At 34.1% G+C, this 21,164-nt stretch overlaps 1 protein-coding gene and 2 long non-coding RNA genes across 3 annotated transcripts in view; 1 reads left to right on the plus strand and 2 right to left on the minus strand.

Annotated features, from left to right (window-relative positions):
- Nucleotides 1-1,533: 1,533 nt before the first annotated feature.
- Nucleotides 1,534-7,765, minus strand: LOC131539195 (uncharacterized). The gene is made up of 3 exons (XR_009270798.1): nucleotides 6,800-7,765; nucleotides 3,433-4,990; nucleotides 1,534-3,163 (listed from the first exon to the last, which is right to left on the minus strand). It is a non-coding gene; the product is annotated as an uncharacterized LOC131539195 (long non-coding RNA).
- Nucleotides 7,766-11,262: 3,497 nt separating this feature from the next.
- On the minus strand, nucleotides 11,263-12,119 carry LOC131538551 (uncharacterized). The gene is made up of 4 exons (XR_009270594.1): nucleotides 12,052-12,119; nucleotides 11,765-11,820; nucleotides 11,618-11,689; nucleotides 11,263-11,462 (listed from the first exon to the last, which is right to left on the minus strand). It is a non-coding gene; the product is annotated as an uncharacterized LOC131538551 (long non-coding RNA).
- Nucleotides 12,120-16,221: 4,102 nt separating this feature from the next.
- Nucleotides 16,222-21,164, plus strand: part of tfec (transcription factor EC) — a 48,947-nt gene continuing 44,004 nt past the window's right edge. The window contains exons 1-2 of the mRNA XM_058774307.1: nucleotides 16,222-16,615; nucleotides 18,238-18,425. The gene's annotated coding sequence lies outside the window, so the exon portion shown is untranslated. The remainder of the gene's footprint in view (nucleotides 16,616-18,237; nucleotides 18,426-21,164) is intronic.

Raw genomic sequence — 21,164 nt, forward strand, 5'->3', positions numbered from 1 at the left:
TTTGTACCAGGCTATAAACATGTTTTTTTCTGCTGTAAAGTTGGGCATTTTAACATGGGGAGTCTATGGGATTGACTCCCTTTTGGAGCCAGTCTCCAGCGGCCAGTCGATGAATTGCAGTTTTAGTCACTTCAGTGTTGGTTTCAAGAGAGGGAGCGGGAGGTTGCCGCTTAGGGCCAAACATTAAAATTAAATGGATTTAAACGTCGTTGAATCACATGAAACATCACTAGGCCGTTGGCGCCCTCTGCAGGTATTATTATAATTTTTTTTTTTTATGATATAGGCCAGGGATCCTCAAATCTGACCCACAAGTTCCACTTTCCTGCAGAGTTTAGCTCTAACCCTAATCAAACACACCTGAGCATGCTAATCAGTGTCTTCAAGATCATTAGAACATCACAGGAAGGTGAGTTTGATCAGGGTTGGAGCTAAACTCTGCTGCAGATTAGCCCTCCAGGGAAAGATTTGAGGAACCCTGATATAGGCATATTACATGTATTTTAACAGTGAAACCATGTAATTAACAATAAAACCATGTAATTACTTGGTTTTGATACTTTATTTAAGCCAATTATTATTGCCTCACATTAGTTTATATATAAATATAGTCATATTAAGGCCTGTTTTTCAGCTCATAATTTTCCAAGTGCATGATACAGCTTTCTTTCTTCAGGTCAATCATATATTCATAAAATAAATAAAAAATCAGTTAGAATAAGGAATGCCACAGTCATTGTGTTCTTTGCATGTGCAGCACTTTATTTGTATCATTTTGTTTTATTAGTTTATATATCAGGTAGTTTCAAGGAAAATCATTTTCAATTTATTTTGTTTGTTCGTCAAATAATCCTGTGTATGTGTCCACCACCGCAACCCCCCCCAACCCTCGGGAAAAAGTTCAGGCTCAGGATTTTTTTTTTTTTTTGCTTTAACCCCTGTATACATATATATATATATTAGGGGTGTGACGAGATCTCGTGTTACGAGATCTCGCGAGATTAAAACGCGACGAGATTTCTCGTCGAGGTGAAAAGTTGTCTCGTAAATTGTGATGTCAGCATGATGGAGCTTGAGGGTGAAATTAGTATTGAAGATCCCCCTGCCACTTTTAAATCATTTGTGTGGCAACTAGTGTTGTCAAAAGACCCGGTACTTCGGTACCAAGTCGGTACTAAAAAAGTGAAAACGTCACGGTACCAGGTCAACCCGGTTCTTGACGCGTACGGCCCTATGATTTCCGCGATGCATCTCGGAATCCAGTTATAAAAACGGAATTTACAGTTTAGCACGGAATGTCACGGAGTTTGTCAAAGTTTGGATGAATTAATCAAAAGTAGGTCATTGCACTTAAATCAAATCGCGACGTGGACTAGTATCTGTAAATATTAAGCTGCAAAAGTCGATTCAAATATGAATCCCGCATGTTCTGCGAGTCTCTGTGTGAGTGAATGAATGGCAGAGACGCGCGGTTTTTTTTTGCTACACACACTGAAGCGCGCCTGACGCCCGCGGTGATTCATCATCTGCCGTCTCAATGAGGACATAAATACATAAACAACATCTACAGAACTGCTCTGAGAGTCCCCTCGCGAGCATTTTACCGTTTCATTGAGTAAAACCAGCTTCATATCATATAGCTACACAGAAATGTAAAGGTATTCACGGCAACCCGTCAAAATAAAAGTTCATCTTAAAGACATTGTGCCAGAAATATAATTTTACATATATATAATTTTTTAAATTTATTTTTTATCTTTTTAAAGAAGTCACAATATTTCTTCCATAGTTTAATTTTAATAGTAAATCCCCTTTATTTACCAAAACAATACAATGTGTTTAAATTTAATTAATTAAAAGACAAATTAAATTTGGGTGAAACCTGTTTAATGTTTTTCATACTTTTATTACTTGCGGAAAAACTTGAAACACAATTTAAATAAAGTATAAAGAATGGCATTGATTTTTGAACATTTTTATTTTTGTTTGACTTTATTAAAAATAGTGTGTTTTTTTTAATTAGCATGTGGTACCGAAATTGGTACCGAGAACCGTGGATTTTGACTGGTATCGGTACCGAATACTGAAATTTTGGTACCGTGACAACACTAGTGGCAACATTTTGGTTTTCCAGTGGAAATAAGAAACGGCGAAAGAGTGACAGATAAGACGAACACAATATGTAAACATTGTAAGAAAACAATGCCGTACACCGCGGCTAACACGAGCACTATGCAAAGACACATACAGAACTACCACAGCTCTCTACTAAAACCAGCCGCACCTGTGATGAAAAAATTAAAAGGGCAAACAACTCTAAATGCCTTTGCATCTCTTCCACCGTCATGTGAAATGGTAAAGGGGAGAAGCCAGTCGGTAGAGTTTATAGCAAAACATTTTGCAGTGTTTGCATGTTCTTTACTGCATAGAATTCATTAAAATACAAGTAAAATAACATTAATTACAAGTTGGTTTCAAAATGCACCTAAATTGTTTTGCATTTTGTGATTTTCATTTGAATAAAATACTATTTTCCATTCATATATTTCATCATTGAGGATTTCTTAAAAATAGTGTAAAAATCTCGTCTCGTCTCGTTCTCGTGAACCCAATCTCGTGTCTCGTCTCGTCTCGTGGAGTAAGCGTCTCGTCACACCCCTAATATATATATATATATAGACCATTTCAAGGGCGTAAACAATAACAAAGGCGTTGGAACTCTACTGCGCATGTCTGGCCCTGAAGCATTTCCGGTAGCGCCATTTTTAAATCTCAGATCTGTCAAAACAAGCGCGTAATATTTAAGTTATTTAATAAATAAATAAACGGTTATTGGAATACCCTAAATATGTCTGAGGAGCAAACCTACAAGGAGCATTAAAAGTAGTCTTCCGGACAGCTCAAAGCGGCTCTGACTGATGCTGCCTGTGCGTGTATGCGAGATATGGCGGTAAATGTATCGCAGTCTGGATGCTTACAATTAACTCCATAGCGGAAAGTTTGGGATCATTTGTTCGTACAATGGATGACATCAGTCTTATGTTTGGTTAAACTGAAGCTAGACAAACAGTGTCACTTACGTACTTATCATGGTTTGTCGCCAAGATGTCCGGGGAGCTGATTAGTTGACATTTCACTTGCATTGCTGGGTCAGTCTGTATATCTATGCAAATATTAATAAAAAAAAATTGCGAGAAATAATTGCACTATCGGCCATCATGTTGTCACAAATAAGATGAATGCAATTCAGTGCTGGCTACCGTGTTTTGCACACACCTTTATTAGTTTTTTTAAAAGATAAAAGTATAGCCTACATGCAGATTAATAAATGCACACACACTTAATACAGTATATATGTGGGTATAAATGTTTTTATGCACATTTACTGTAAACACATACAGTAGTACTGGTCAAAAGTGTTGGCACTATTACTATTTTTAATGTTTTTCCGAATCAGAATGAGCTTTATTGCCAGGTATGTTTACACATACGAGGAATTTGGTTTTTTTTGTGACAGAAGCTTCCACAGTGCAACAGAATGACAGCGACAGGACAAAAAACACAGATAATAAAAAGAAGAATTAAACAATAGAACAAGTAAATAAGGAATTACAATATACAAATTGACAATTGCATGTACAGGTATATAACAATAGACAGTTATATGTACAGGTATATTATGTGCAATTGAAATGTAGACTAAGTATGTGTGTTAGATAAATAAGTGTATAAATAGTGTGTGTTCCACAATTATTGTCAGGTGTTCATGAGATGGATTGCCTGAGGGAAGAAACTGTTCCTGTGCTGGTCGTTCTGGTGCTCAGAACTCTGTAGCGTCGACCAGACGAGAAAAACAAAACAAAACAGACTTTTTGAAAGAAGTCTCCAATGCTCATCAAGCCTGCATTTAATTGATCAAAAATACAGACAAAAAGAGTCATATTTTGAAATATTACAATTTAAAATAATGGTTTTCTATTTTAATGTGCTTTAAAATATAATTTATTTCTGTGATCAAATCTGAATTTATAGCATAATTACTCCAGTTATCAGTGTCACATGATCCTTCAGAAATCATTCTAATATGCTTATTATCGGTGTTGGAAACAATTGTGCTGCTTAATATTTTTTATAACCTGTGATAATTTTAGGATTCTTTGAAGAATAAAAGAACAGCATTTATTTAAAATGTAAATATTTTGTAACAACATGCTACTACTGTTCAAAAGTTTGGGGTCAGTATTTTATTTATTTATTTTTTTTGAAAGAATATTAATACATGTATTCAGCAAGGATTTTAAATTGATTAAAAAAGTGATAGTAAGGACATACTGTTAGGAAAGATTTCTATATTTTGAAAATCCCTGCCAGGATTCAATCAATCAGTTCTGTATAAAGCATCACAGGTTCCAGAAAAATATTAAGCAGCACAATTTTTTCCAACACTGACAATAACCAAATATCAAATCTGCACATAAGAATGATCTCTGAAGGATCATGTGACAAGACGAGTTAAGGCTGATGAAAATTCAGCTTTGCATCACAAATAAATATAAAGAATATTAAAACAAAACCATTATTTTAAAATGTAATAATATTTCACAATATTACTGTTTTTGTCTGTATTTTTGATCAAATAAAATGGAGGCTTGATGAGCATAAGAGACGTCTTTTAAAAACATTAAAAATAGTAATGTGTCTAATAGTAATAAATCTAATACTAATAGTAATGTATAGTGTGACTTTGACCAATACTGCATATAAACAAAAGACATCCTCTCACTTTCAACTGTGTCCACCAAATGTATTAATATGTGATCAATATCAAAAGAAGCAGTCAGTATCTGGCCTGGCCATGAGCAGCTTTAAGTACTACATTGCATTTCATCCTCAAGTTCTCAAACACATCTGGGTGTTCATATGGTCACATGTGGTTTGGCACTGTCCGGTCTCCCTGTAGCACTCAGTGACATTACAGATGATGGCTTTCCTAAAGACAAAAGTAGAAAAACAATTATTTAATTTAATGCACAATATTTAAAAATAATTCTATTATTGTTTAATACATCAGTACATGTTGGAATTAACATTAGACAAGCTTAATAAGTGATGACATTTTTTTACCGTTACCTTTTGTAAACTACTGCAGTTAACTGTTACACTACACAACATTCAGGTTTACAGTATACATTTCTATAACGTGTTACGCACTGCATTTATCTGCTGACAAGATAGCGGAAGCCCTCATAATGCTTGCAATAAAACGGAAATAAAGCTTGGCCTTTTTCACTAAAAAAAGAATCAAGGACGTAAACAATAACAAAGGCGTTGTGTAAGGGACGCTGCGCGTCGGTGCGGTTCTTCGCCTCCACGTCGTGCATTCAAATCGTTTAATGCACAGCTAGCCGTTGATTATCCCGTTTATGCCATGGTCATTTCCCAGTATTCACATATTAAAGATGTTAATAATATTTGCGCTGAAATATTTGACCGGAATGATAAAAATGACGGTTATTTTCGTATGTATCACTATTCAACTCTAACTGTATGTTACTATGGTTACCAATGTTTTTAGGAAGCGCATTAATATAGAACGTGATTAAACTGACCTGGAACTACCTGTGCGGTTAAACGAATTTAATCAACACCTGCCAGCCAATCAGAATCGAGTATTCAGACAGACCATGGCATATATATATATATATATATATATATATATATATATATATATATATATACATATATATGAAGAGTTCAGATGCAAAGGCCTCTAAATGCCATCTGAAATTTTCTTCTAAAATGAGTATTTTTATGAGTCTCCTATATTTATGTTCAGTTATTTCACTTTAATTGCATAGAAAAGGGCCTATATATTGCCATTAGAGTAAAATAACTGAACAAGCCAAGGATGAGAGAGAGAGAGAGAGAGAGATGCATATATGTATATAGGCTATTTATACATATATGCATGCATGTATGCATATACATATGCATATATTTATATACACACACATGTATGCATATATTTATTTATACACACACACATACATATATACATATATATATATATATATATACACACACACACACATACACACACACACACACACACACACACACATATATACATATACATATATATATATATATATATATATATATATATATATAAAGGCTAAATGGTTATGTACTTGCTCAAATATTGATTTCGGATAATTTTTAACCAAAAAGTTACGGACTGCAGCTTTAATAAAAAATGTATTCTTTATTCTTTTAAAATCATAAACACTCTAATCTTCATATTCCCTGACACTCGTTTTCCAAGATCCCTTCAGAAAGTGAGTGTGACACAGATGCTTCATAAAGACACATTTATTGCAAGTTGATGATGAACCGTTTGTTCTACTACATGCTTTCTCTTCGACAGAAAAGCCTTTAGAAAAGGTCATTTTGAAATGTATGTTTCAATTCAGACAAAATTCCTATTGTAAATGAGTACACTATGCATAAGGATTTTTATTTGTCTCTTTAAACTACAGAATAAGGTTAGGTATTAGTTAGGATGTGTGGACAGATAGTGGCTTTAATAATGAAAATCTGATCGTGGACAGACAGGTAATGCTTATATGTGAGCACACTCACCCATGTGTTTGTGGTTTGTAGGGCTGCAGTGTTTCATGTTTAGCTTGTAATGCAAGCATCATGCAAGACATAACCAGCCTTAATCAATTTTAATATTCTAATTCAAAATAGATGTCCTACACATTAACTGGTAAACAACACACATTATAAGCATTACCTGTCCATGAGCTGATGTCCATCATTACAGCGAATGTCTGTCCACCCGTCCCAGAGCTCTGCTTCTGTTGACTGGGTGGTCAAACACATCCTTTATTCTGTAGGATAAAGACATACATAATTACTCCATACTGCAGAACCAACATATTAGTGTAAATAATAGTTAATACATGTCCTCAAGAATGTTTACAGAAAAAAATATGATTTGAATAAATGTTACTAAATGTCTACTAAATTTTGCAGTGTCACATGCTACTCTGTCAACCCGTTTAAGTTCATTAGATTCGATTTGCAGCGGCGTAATTCACTTGAATCCCCACAGGAGGGCGTAACCCATTTATAAAACTCGATAATTCAGTTAATTAAACTCGTAATTCAGAAAAATTACCACAGGAGGATGGAAATCATTTTAGGAAAGAACAAAACCACACAAAAAAGGAAAAATATTACAATACAGTTAATGCAATTACTTAATTAAATGATAAAAGAAATAACTTCTTTCCAACATATTTGTTTTTTGGACCTTTCACACAAGTCTCATTGGAAAAAACAAAGATAAACAAAACATTTCTACAAGAGTACCTCAGGTTTTGTCAGGTTATTGCAGCTGTGTAATTCAGAAAAATCACCACAGAAAGGCACAATATGTTGAAGTTCATTAGACTCGATTTGCAGCGATGTAATTCACAAAAATCACCATAGAAGGATGCAAATCATTTTAGGACAGAACCACAAAAATATTATGATACAGTCAATTAATTACTTAATTAAATGATACAAGAAATAACTAGTCATGGCAAGTTTCTATTTCAATAAAGGCATGAGACAAAAAGTCTTTTGGAGATTTATTTTTTGCAAGAAAATGTCAACAGTCACACAGATTGAGACCAAGAGAGATACACTGATTCAGAATTTATATAAAATCCTAATGCTTCTATCTCATCCAATCATACTGCATATTCAACAAATCTGTCTATTTAAGGTTTCTAAAAAGTGATAAGTTGACTTAACTTAAAAAAATTGAGGAAACCTGTTGCCTTAAAATTATTAAGTACATAATAAAAAAAAATAAAAAAAAAGTTAAGAGAACTTGACAATTCAATTAACTTTTTTTTTTTTTCAATTATCGTTTACTTAAAAATTTTAAGGCAACAGGTTTCCTCAATTTTTTTTAAGTTAAGTCAACTTATCACTTTTTACAGTGTAGATGCATACCTAAGTATTTAATGCAAATTATCCTCTAAGAAGTTAGGTCCAAAATAACATTTCACAATTCAAACAATCTAAAGTATAAAAAATCTATAGCCAGATTTTGTTTGTTTGTTTGTTTCTAAACAGAGTAGGCTAATCAATGAGTTATTGAGTTAGTTCTCTGTGCATGATAAAGAATGGTTTTGTGACACTGACACTACAGCTTTTACAGTTTACAGAAATATCAACGCAATTAATGTGTCGATCAGTCCAGTTCCCAGCACACCAAATACAAACACAGCCTATAAAAGACGACACAAAAAACATTTTATGGGGCTTTATTCTTGTACATAGATACAAAATATTGAATAAAACGTATTTGTAACTTAACCCTCTGATGCCTCGTGGTCACTACAGTGAACAGATATTTGGAATGTAGCATCATGTCCCTGCCACCAACTGGCGAACCCCCAAAGTGTTGTCTACGATTCCATTTAATTGTTGTCTTTTTATCTATTTTTTGGTTTTGAGATATTGCATAATATATTCAAAATAGCGGCGGGAAAAGGGGATGCACCATGTACCTCAGGAAAAAGTGTTAAATACTTTTATTCTCAGAAAACCAGACAGGTACAAAAAAAAAAGTTCAGTTAAATAGGATGTCAGAAATAGATTCATCCAGATTTTAACAATATTTTTCTTGTACATTTTTTTTCTGTAACAGAAAATATATCTGTCACTTCAGTGGACGTCATGTACCAAAGGGTATAATTCTGCCTATGGGCCTATTTATAGGTTCTGCCTTATTTTGTATGTTTTATTAAAATTATGATATAATTTACACTTGAATGGTTTTATTGAACATAAATATTAAATAGTCTTCAGATTTTATCATTTATTTCAATGCTTACAGTCTATATTTATTTATTAGGTCATATAAAAGTGTAAGCATGTATACTGTATGAGTACAGATATATGTGTGCATGATTGTGTTCGAGGGTGTGTTTATATTTGTGCTCAAATGTGTATGAATAGATACCCCCCCACCCCCACCCCAACACACACTCCTGTCCCATAGACACACACTCTTACGTTTTGTTTGTTACACTTCACATTTCTGTGCCGTCAAGACATAGCTTGTTGTTATTGAATGTTCTTATGTGTATTCAAACCATTTTCACGTAGTAAATATTTTAAAAACATCAAACAGATGCTCCACCAACACTGGTGCCCCTCAGGGATGTGTTCTCTCCCCACTGCTCTTCTCCCTCTACACCAACGACTGCATCTCTAAAGACCCCTCTGTCAAGCTCCTGAAGTTCGCAGACGACACTACAGTTATCGGCCTCATCCAGGACGGTGACGAGTCTGCTTACAGACAGGAGGTTGAGCAGCTGGCTGTCTGGTGCAGTCTTAACAACCTGGAGCTCAACACGTACAAAACAGTGGAGATGATCGTGGACTTCAGGAGAAACCCCCCTGCACTCCCCCCACTCACCATCATGAACAGCACTGTGACTGCAGTGGAGACATTCAAGTTCCTGGGATCCATCATCTCTCAGGACACTCACATCGACTCCATTGTAAAAAAGGCCCAACAAAGGTTGTACTTCCTTCGCCAGCTGAGGAAGTTCAACATGCCACAGGAGCTTCTGAAACAGTTCTACTCAGCCATCATTGAGTCTGTCCTGTGCACTTCAATAACTGTCTGGTTTGGCTCAGCTACAAAATCAGGGATCAGAAGACTACAGAGAACGGTTCGGACTGCTGAACGGATTATCGGTGCCCCCCTGCCCACCCTTCAAGAACTGTCAAGTCAAGTCATCTTTATTTATATAGCGCTTTTAACAATACAGATTGTGTCAGAGCACTTAACAGTATCAAACTGGAGGATAGAGTGTCAGTAATGTATAATGATAAGATTAAACACTCAATTTTCAGTTAATGGCATATCATTATTGAATTCAGAGATGTCATTGTCTAGCTCAGTTTAGTTTAAATAGTATCTGTGCAATTAAATCGACGATAATCGCTAGAAATTAAGTGTCCCCAACTGAGCAAGCCAGAGGCGACAGCGGCAAGGAACCAAAACTCCCTCTGTGACAGAATGGAGAAAAAAACCTTGGGAGAAACCAGGCTCAGTCGGAGTTCTCCTCTGACCAGACGAACCAGCAGTTCAATTCCAACCGCAGCCATGTCAGATTGTGCAAACGACTTATCTGAATCCGTGGTCTTGTCCCAATGGGGCATTTTAATTTATAATTTAATGTATTTGTTATATTTGTGTTTTATTCATTATTTGAAGTTTTTCATTTATGTGATTTATTCATTTGCTATAATTGTAATATATAGTTTAATGCATTTATTGCTTCTCGGTCTATTTTTGTAATATATATTTGTTTGTTTATTATAATTGTAATTTATAGTTTAATTTATTTAATATATTTCTGTTGTGTGTGTGTGTGTGTGTGTGTGTGTGTGTATATATATATATATAATCATACTATTTATTATTTTAAAATGTATTTATTCATTTTTCATATTTGTATATTATTGTTTTAATTAAAATTTTAAATGTATAAATGCATTATATTTCTATTTTTATATTGTTGCAATTTCTAACAATAATAGTGTTATGTAGTTAGGTATTTTATTATATTTTTAGTTATTTTGTTTTATTTTAGTTTTATTGTATACATCCAGAGTGAGGAAAAGGGCTCAGAAAATCACTCTGGATCCCTCACATCAAAGTCATCCCCTTTTTGAACTTTTGCCATCTGGCCGGCGCTACAGAGCCCCAATTACCAGGACAGCCAGGCACAAGAACAGTTTCTTCTTGCATCTCCTTCTATTCTATTCATCTATAGCACAACTGTACATGCAATTTATTTACTTTTCAATTTTTGTCTATTTATATTTACATGTGTATTTTTTTTATTCTCATCTTATTTTTATTGTCTGTGTATCATTGTTGTCTCTGTGAACTGGAAGCTTATGACACTAAAAACAAATTCCTTGTATGCGTAAGCATACTTGGCAATAAAAGCTCATTCTGATTCTGATTGTGATTCTAATTGTACTTGAAAAATGCTTATGTTAAATTGTTGGCATTATATCCAACAAAGTGCCCCAAACCTTAACACTCTACAGTGGAGCTAGTAGCTAAACACACTTCCTTTGTGTTTAAAGCTGCAACTGAGGCATGGGTTCAAGTCCCACCTCAACATGTCATATGACTGTCACACAAGTGAAAGCTTTAATTAGTTTATTGTAAAATTACAGGTTAACAGTGAAATATAAGTTCCTTCACAAGGCCTAACAAGAGATCTGTGGCTCACTGGTAAAAGTGCTGCCTCACGGTTCAGAGGTTGCTGGTTTGATCCCAGCTGGATATGAGTGAATGAAGGGGTAGGGATGGTTTGGGTCATCCCTGAATCCCAGAGCGATGTCCAGCAGAAGTTATGCTTTTCAGCCTGAAAAAAAATTGCTGTATAAATTTTTTCATTGCCTGTCCCTTCCCCACCTACTTAGGTTACCATCATTTGCTTTTTAAAGGAGTGACCCCTCAAAGAGAAAATAATTGTAACCTACACATTAACTAGTAAACAACACACATTATAAGCATTACCTGTCCATCATTACAGCGAATGTCTGTCCACACGTCCCAGAGCTCTTCTGGTGTTCAAACACATCCCTTATGCTGGATAAAGGCATATGTATTAACATTTATATTCACATATATGGAGTAATTATGTAAGTAGATACACATACTCACTGATAGAGTGATATGAACCAGATGAACTGGATCTAATGATTCATAAATTTTGTGCACTACAAAGATAAAAGAGTAATTCTTCATAACCATCATATAGATTTGCAAAGAAACAAATGTTAAATATAATGTATAAACACACTGTACAGCCTGTGTAGAATCTTAATAGAAATATATAAAATATGTACATTTTCCTAAAGCTGTACAGTGTGGAAGAAATATAGCCGAGTATTTAACTGTTCTTCTGTAACGCTTTCTCAATAATAATATTTGAATCTTTATGTACTCACATGCTGTTGAAGTTGAGCTTATGGCCTTCTACCTGTCTCTGTGTTTCAGTTTCTGGTTAATATACTGCAGGATACTGTGAAAAAACAAAATAGATGTTTTGTCATATTGACAGGAACTTTGAACTGTCCAAATATACGGTTCAATCTTTCTGTATTGGATCATCAAGTTGCTTGAGACCACTGTAACGTTTATACACTTAAGAAAGAACAAATTATGTAGCAGCAAGGACAGATTAAAATAAATTTCTGTCATTTAATGAATTTTTAGAATAAATTAAATAAAAAGCACCTGGTCTATCTCTTGTGATAGCAATATCACTTTAAAAATGACAAGAATGTGTAATATTTTACTGATGAATAAAAAAATAAAAAGTTTTAGGGGAGACATAATTACAAAAGTAGGCGCTTTGTTTAACACCCATGATTATTAAATATATAATAACTTTTGAGATAAATGCCATGAAAAATATATAATCGTAAATTGAGGCCCTCTTGTGGCTGAAGCATAAAACTACAAGTTAGGGTAAGTGTAGCCCATGTGCCCTTTAAGCTCATTTTCAACTCTGAAGTGAAATTAAAAAAAGAAAAAAGTCATATTTTATGCTGGTCATTATTTTAACTAATCCAGTGATTTGTTACTTCCCTGACAATTTTTTTTGTGACCTCACACAAAGACACCCAAAAACTGTTCAGCCTTTTCTTTGTTAAGCACATTTAAATTATGTCAAATAAGAGATAAATGTATTGTTTTTGTGTGTGTGTATGAAAAAATAATACTTTATAATTTTATATAATTTTACTTTAAATGGAAAGATGAGTTTTATTGGCTTGTACACAAATCTAATCTCAAGGTCAAACCATTAGCCTTCGTGAAACTGCCAAAAATTAAGCAAGTGAACTACAAACACTAAATGTTTTGAGAATCATTTTACATTCATTTACAAATAAATGCATCATAAATTGTTTTGTAGAGCGGATTATTTTCATAAATTAACTTTTTTGAAAGATATACTTAAATGGTACAGTGCCACAAAACGTATACAAACTATAGCCAACACAAGCTAGCCTTCAATTAAAAATAACATCTTTTAATGTGAGCACAACCCCTCAGACCATAATTATGTTGCTTAGTCCACAGTATATTTAAGCTCCATGCATATCTTTGTACACATATCATACATTTTTAAAGGGAAACATTGTCTTTTTTCACCGTTACTCCCCAGACAACAAGCAGTGTCGGCCCAGATCCGGCCCACATCTGGCCTGCATGGATTTCACACGGGCCAGATGTGGGTTGGATCTGGGCCAAAACTATGTTGCTGTCTGGGTCACTGTGGAACCATTTAAGCCCACCTTATGTGTTTCAATGAGGAATCCCTCTAATTACAAACTTTGATCGATTTTCTGAGTCAAAGTGTTTAATGATAACTTCTTTGTGTGATTTTACCTTACTAACCTTTTACCTTACCTTTCTTACTACCTTAATTTACAACTATATTTAGATATGCCTACAAATTACACACTGTGTAGCAAAGATGTCTGCTAATATGTATCTCTTGTTTTCAGCGATACAAAAAAAGAGAAAAAACTACAGCACCTGTGCAAAAATCATAAGGCATGTCACCTTTACCATGATGGCAGAGTAAAAGTGTTGGGCTATGCATATTGTATGTTTTTCATGTTGAATGTTATTAGTACAGGTGATGAGTGCCAGCAACATTAATAAATCACTGAGTATTTACGGCCATTGGGCCTCATTCATGAAACACGAGCAGAACGAATTTTTGTGTAAATCTTTCGTAAAGCTGTTTTTTCGGATTCATGAAAATCTTCGTATTTTCAAAATGTTAGTTGGTATGAAAGAAATCTACACCTGCTCCTTACCAGGTGTAAATGGTGCGTAAAACGTTCTGTGTTCTTTTTGGCAAACTGATGACACTGAATTTTGATGCACTTCCATTATAATATTTTACAAGGTCGTTTGCTCTGTTTATTTATTTATTTATTTTTGCAGCTGAGAATTGATAAACTGTTTAGCTCCGGTTTAGCTTGGGGTAGAACACAGCACTTGTCATTGTCACTTTTTAGTCAGCCGTCCAATCAATGGAGGAGGGGCGGGACAAATACTACACCGACCAATCATCCTACTTGTACAACATCTGAATAACAATAGAGAAGTTAATATTACTGGTTACTGCTTTTTTTATTTTCAGTAATATTCTTCCAAATCGGAACAGCTGGAAAAAACTTTTTTTTTTACAGTCTACGGGAAAAACGCTGTGCCACCAAAGCGTTTTCAAGCGCCACCAGCTGGCGGATTCACCCAAAAATGAGAATTCTGTCATCGTTTACTCACCCTCAAGTTGTTCCAAACTTACAGTGCACTGCATTAATGAGTACACCCTCTCTGAATAAATATAAAAGATGCATTTTATTAATGATTACTAATATAATTAATAGAAAGATGGCAAAATTGCAATGAATTAAACATACTTAATAAAAACAACAAAATATATGCCAATATTTTCTGTAAGATAAGTAAATTAGCCAATGAAGGATTGCAGAAATGAGTACACCCTAGATTTAATTCAGCAAATGTATAATATTCTAGTACTTAGTATGTTCTCCAGAACTTTAAGTATACTGCTCTGACCCTTCTTAGGACTGAGTGTACAAGTTCATGGCAAATTTTCACATCTGTCCTGTTTAACTCTGCTCTGGTATTTACTGGGGAGTTTTGCTCAGCTCGTCTCTACAGAATCCCCCACAGCTGCTCAAGAGTCAAGTCAAGTCAAGTCACCTTTATTTATATAGTGCTTTTACAATACAGATTGTGTCAAAGCACTTAACAGTATCAAATTGGAGGATAGAGTGTCAGTAATGTATAATGATAAGATTAAACACTCAATTTTCAGTTAAAGGCATTTCATTATTGAATTCAGAGATGACATTGTCTAGCTCAGTTTAGTTTAAATAGTATCTGTGCAATCAAATCGACGATAATCGCTAGAAATTAAGTGTCAAGAGCGCTGAGATCGAGTGAAATACATGTCCACTGAAAGATTTTCAGCACCTTGGGAGAATGAATATCTTCATTGTCATGCTGAAAAAATGCCCAGTAATGCAGGGAATGAGGGGAAGGCAGCATCTTCTGTTTTTGTATTCCATCACACAGTGATGAAGCACAACTCCCTCACACCTTCAGCACTCATTCATCCCTATATAAGAGCTTTACTACCACTGAACGTCACTGTGGGTACCAAGCACTTCTCACTGTACTTCTCCTCTTGAAATAGGAAGTTCTCTCCCAAGTGGTTCCACTGCTGCCTGCATTAAGATTCAATGGGCTATATAACACTTTTAATCGTCAGGAAATTATTTGTCTTTAAAAGTTTTGGTTCAATATACTTACTGGTTAATCAAAAATAGCCTTAATAAGCAGGCTTGTTTGAACAGTATATCTCCAAAGAACCCTAACATGTGGTATAAGTAAAGAGTAATTGCTGAATTTGTCAAGTTTTCGAGGGGGTGTACTCATTTATGCTGTGCACACACAAAAAGATGTTTAGAAGAATGTTGGGAACCAAACAGTTTCTTGTAGCCTTTGACTTCCATAGTATGGAATAAAAATACTGTACAAATCGATGGCTACCAGTAACTGTTTGGTTTCCACCATTCTTCAAAATATCTTCTTTTGTGTTCAGAAGAAGAAAGAAACCATACAGGTTTGGAACAACTTGAGTAAAGATAACAGAATTAACATTTCAGGTTAATTAAGTTGTTTTAATATACTTCAAATATATAAAATGCAGTGCAAGATGTTTATCACATCCTCCACCAGAGGGCGACATTACACCACAGGAGCCCTCTGTATGTTTTGCGGGATCAGACAGCACTGGATTGATTTACAATTGAGCTAAATTAACACATTCAAGAAAACACTAATTCAACTTCAAAATTTGAATTTGGAAGTTCCTAACACACACACATACACAAACACACACAAAATAGCATAAACCAAAAACAAAGACGTGCACATGCACATTTAATGAAGTCTACATAAGCATTTGACTATAATGTAGCTGTTTTACACATTTATAGACATGAACAATGCATGTTTGTACATTTAATTATATTTCTCTTCATAGTGTGAGCATCTACAGCAAGCGAACCAAGCTGAACCAGCGGTGCTTAAAACAAGAGAACGTCAAGCAGAAGTGACACTGTTTAAATAGATCAGGCTCTCCAGGACAAGGCGGAAAGAAAAACATGCCTCTTTTGTCAAAGCCAGACAAAGCCCCACAGACCTTAAAGTGGGCAATTCAAAATTCTGAAGGGTAAGTTTTCACAAGAAAAAAAAAAGTTATCTAAGCCATTACGTTCCTTCACAATAGCTCTGGTTGAAGTTGTGCCTCTTCTGATCTTCTCTCAGCTGGACTTCTGCTTTCCAGCCTGTCTTCTCTGATCTCCAGTCATCCGAAAGGCTTCTGCCAGCCTGCGAACTGTCAAAGTAGCCCTGGAATCAAACGCCACTCCATGCTCCGCTATGATCAAAGGAACACAGGTAAGGCAGCCACAGAGACACATACAATTGGCATCTAAAAAAGTAAGCCGTCTACCCTCACACCCCTCCTTCCCTCCTGCTTTTTTATCTCCTGACTACTCTGACACCGAGAGGAGAAACGTGGAGCACATTGATCAGAATAAAGCAAAGTGATCAGGTTTTGAAGATGTGGGGGGAAGTTTGTTCTCGCTAGAAACTTTTGGACAAAGGGAATTCTGGGATAGAGGTGAGGGCGCTGGGTAAAGGGACACTTAAAACGCTTCACAAGTTTTTTTTTCAGCTTTGAACTATCTTTTCCCTGCTTATAATCCTCTAAACACCGAGATGCCTGTCTCAAGTCAAACACATCTTTCATTTCTTGACAAAATGACCACACACACACACACACACACACACACACACATACACACGTGAAATATATAGATGGGGCTAGTTGTCACAAGGGAAGTATCTCACCAAATACAAGGTTCGAGTCAAAGTACACAAAGGTGTTTCCACAGGTTTTGTACACTGGTTTCAAATACCTTATCCAAAAATTTCAATACAATGTTTTTTTAATTTAGCCCTTAAAACTAAAATTACAGTACAGAAAAAAACTTGTTCATTAACATATTTTGATGCATTTTTTTTTTTTTAAATTGGAGAATAATATCTAATAAATAAATCACTAAACTAATACACTACCATTCAAAAGTTTGGGGTCAGTAAAAAGAAATGAATTTTGATTCAGCAAGGACACATTAAATTGATCAAAGGTGACTGTAAAGGCATTTATAATGTTACAGAAGATTTTTGTTTTTAAAATACAAGCTGTTCTTTGAACTGTTTATTCCTTAAAGAATACTGAAAAAAAAAAAAAAAAGTGTCGCAGTTTTCAAATAAATATTAAGCAGTAAAGTCAAAATATTAGAATGATTTTTGAAGGATGATGTGGCACTAAAAACTGAAGTAATGGCTGCTTTGCATTACATGAATAAATTACATTTTAAAATATATTAAAACAGAAAACACTGTTTTTTAAATTGTAATGATATTATTATTTTATTATTATTTTTTTTTACTGTATTTTGGTTAAATAAATCAAGACTTGTTGAGCATAAGAGACTCTTCCAAAACATCAAAAATGATACCAAACCCAAATGACTTTTCTAATGTGGCATTTAACGTAACGTTAGTAATGACGACTCATATGACATTTGAGTCGTCACAGTAGGCAAAACAATTACTAATATGGACACTATGTGGTTTAGTGTTCTCTCTCAAACACACGCACACAAAACACAATCAGAAAAATATACATGGCACTAAAATAATATACATCAATAATTATATAATTTGAAAACCAGAGACATGTCCACTCAACAATCTGGTGTCAGGACAAAATCTACCATAAAGATGTCCATTGGACATCACAGGACAAACTCAATTCAATACTTATGTTTTTAACATTTTTTATTCACGAGACCAAAAATAAGCATAAAATCTCCATCAGTTGTGATTTGTTCAACGTGTGGTCAACATTATTGTACATTGAACACAAAAATCTGAAACAACTCTTGATCTTGGTAATGATGGAACATCAGTTTATATTACATAAAAATGAACAATATCTCACTTTCTAGGTTCAAGATGTATGTCAGAAAGTGTAGAGACTTCCCATTTGCACCCGGTTCCATGGACGAAGAAAAAGAGGAAATAGATAAAGATTTATAATGGATTGAGTCTTACTGATCTTGCTGGCCAACAGTAATCGCAAGAGATCAACCAACTGCTGACTTCACAGAAAAACACCTGCAGCCGACAATCACAGGTAAGTTATATCTTTCGTCAAACTCAATCAGCCACATACACAAGAACTATTCATCTAGCTGGCTACTTCTGCTACGTGTTTATGGTAAAGACCAGTCCAGTAAAGTCCAGTAACCATGCATGCTTATGCATATGATATTATATGTTATGCGAGGCCAGAGATATGCTATAATTTAATGGTCTTATTTAAACAATATTTCAGTAAACACACACATATTATCCAGATTTATCACAGAATCACTTTTTAAAACAATAATCATCGTAGAACAAGAAGAAAATCTAACAAACCTGCTTAAGGACGACATCTAAAGCGGGACACATTAAAGCTTAATATTTCAGTTAGCATTGCTGAAACTCTGCATTTTGTCCTTTAATACAAAGTGAAGATGTTTACTATAATTTTAATGTTACTTTATAAGGCAAAAATGTCTTTTTCTGAGTATAAATAAAATGTATACTGAAAATAGTGGATGTTAAGTACTCAAAAGGGTACTAAAATGCCTCTAAAGGTACTAAAACATTTACATTTATGTAATAGGCATATGCTTTTGTAAGTGTAGTTCAGTTGGTATAAATTTCTAGAATGCTTAAACTAATAAAATGTTTGGTCCCACTTTATATTAGGTGGCCTTAACTAATATGTACTTACATTTAAATTAATAATTTGGTACAATGCACTTATTATGTACATACATGTTTTTACATTGTACTTATATTTTTAAAAATACCTATATGTAATTAATTTCTGTAATTACATTCATAATTACACTGTTGACCCATCACTTACACCTTAACCCACCCTTAAACCTACCCATACCACCAAACCTGTCCCTAACCTTACCCATATCCCACCTCAATAGCAGCAGAAGTGTTTTGCGATACAATATGAACACAATAAGTACATTGTACTTATTTTTGATGCAAGTACATAGTAGTTAAGGCCACCTAATATAAAGTGTGACCAAATGTTTAGTTTAAATATAAGAGTTGATCCGGATAAAAGTGTTTGCGAAATGTATAAATGGAAAACAGATATTTTGAGAGGGGCTTTCTGAAGTAAGTCTATCTGCTCTTTCTTGAGTAATGCATTTCTAGTAATCGCTTTGTGAAATTAGTGTCTACAGCAACAAAGTGACATGGCAAAAAAAGGAAAACTATTAAAAAACAAAAATGGAGAAGTGGCTGCCTCCACCACATTCTTTAATAAACTTCCTCATCACATATATTGTTTTACATACAGGAAATTCCATCTATCATGGGATTTTTGCACCCATTTCTTGTTTGGACAGGATGTGGTTTCTTTTGCACTCATTTTAAAGGGTGCCACTTATGGGGGCGGGGGGCATTTTAATCGAGCACATGAGTGACTGTCACAATCACAACACGAGGTATGACTTTGCAAAAACGGCACATTGATTTATATTTGCCAGTTAAAACGATTGTTCAAGACCATTACCCCCATATAAGAGTGGGTGAAAAGCATGTACAAAGACAATGATGCACAATGGACTGAACACACCCAGGTGTAAAACAGCTTTCCTAAACACCTTTTGTCACTATGCACTGCAGAATTTCAATACGTGCAAAAACAACCGGTTGAGCTTGAAATAATCTGATCAAACATTTAATTTTTTAATGCTAAAATGTAGCACTTTTATGCTATTGAGTATTATCACATGCATTTAAAGACAAAATACTGATAGTTTTCAGTTTTGTTCAGGGTGCAGTTTTGTTATTAATTTTAATACAAATAAATAAAAAATATTAAAGTAATTAAACAACTTGTAATATATTGTATATAATATATTGTAATATAAATGTATATATACAGAAAACATTTTCTTCAGCTAAACTGTACCCTAGACTAGAATAAAATAATAAAATAAAAAGCAACAAGAAATAATAAAAATAATAATAATAATAATAAATATTATTCCCCTCTTTGGACTGAAAAAACTCCCCCAATGGTCCCATACACCAGAATAAAAGAATAAAATAAAAACAAGAAATAATAATAATTATAATAATAATAATAATTTATTACACTTTGCGACCAGGAAAAAAACAAAAACAAAAAAAAAAAACATTTCCTTTATCCCCACTATACAGTATGTTATACCACAATAAAATATAAAAATAAAGAAATACACTGAAAAAAATGATTCATTGAATTTACTAAATTTTTTTTTAAGGTAAGTGGTTGCAATCAATTTATTTTAGCTACATTTAAATAAAAAAAAAACATTATTTTTTTATTTAGATGGGTCTAAAATAAACTGTTTGCAACCACTTACCTTAAACAATTAAAAAAAAAAAGTTGAGTATAATTTTTTTTCAGTGTAATTGTAAAAACATTCTAAAAACTAATTCTAAAACATAAATAATAAAAATAATATATTCATAAAATTTGGGACTAGAGGTTAGCCTTGAAGCCTACAGCAGAATAAAAGTATGACATAAATATTAATATAAAAATAAAGAATAAAACACAATGAAAAGATTTATAAATCAAACTTTGGGGCCAGGAAACAAACATTTCCATGTTTAGCAGTTGTTACCCTACACCAGGCATTACATAATGTTGCATGACAGGAGCGATATAAATAAAGCAGAAGTGCGGGGCAGTCGATGGGCATTAATGCTGAGCATCTGAAGAGTAGCATATGGGAATCTTTCATGAGACCACAGACACATGGCTGCAAGACGCAGACTTTTACTTGAAATGGTCAGAAAGGAAAGA

Source organism: Onychostoma macrolepis, chromosome 04 (assembly GCF_012432095.1).
Source record: "Onychostoma macrolepis isolate SWU-2019 chromosome 04, ASM1243209v1, whole genome shotgun sequence".
In the NCBI taxonomy this organism is placed as follows: Eukaryota; Metazoa; Chordata; class Actinopteri; order Cypriniformes; family Cyprinidae; genus Onychostoma; species Onychostoma macrolepis.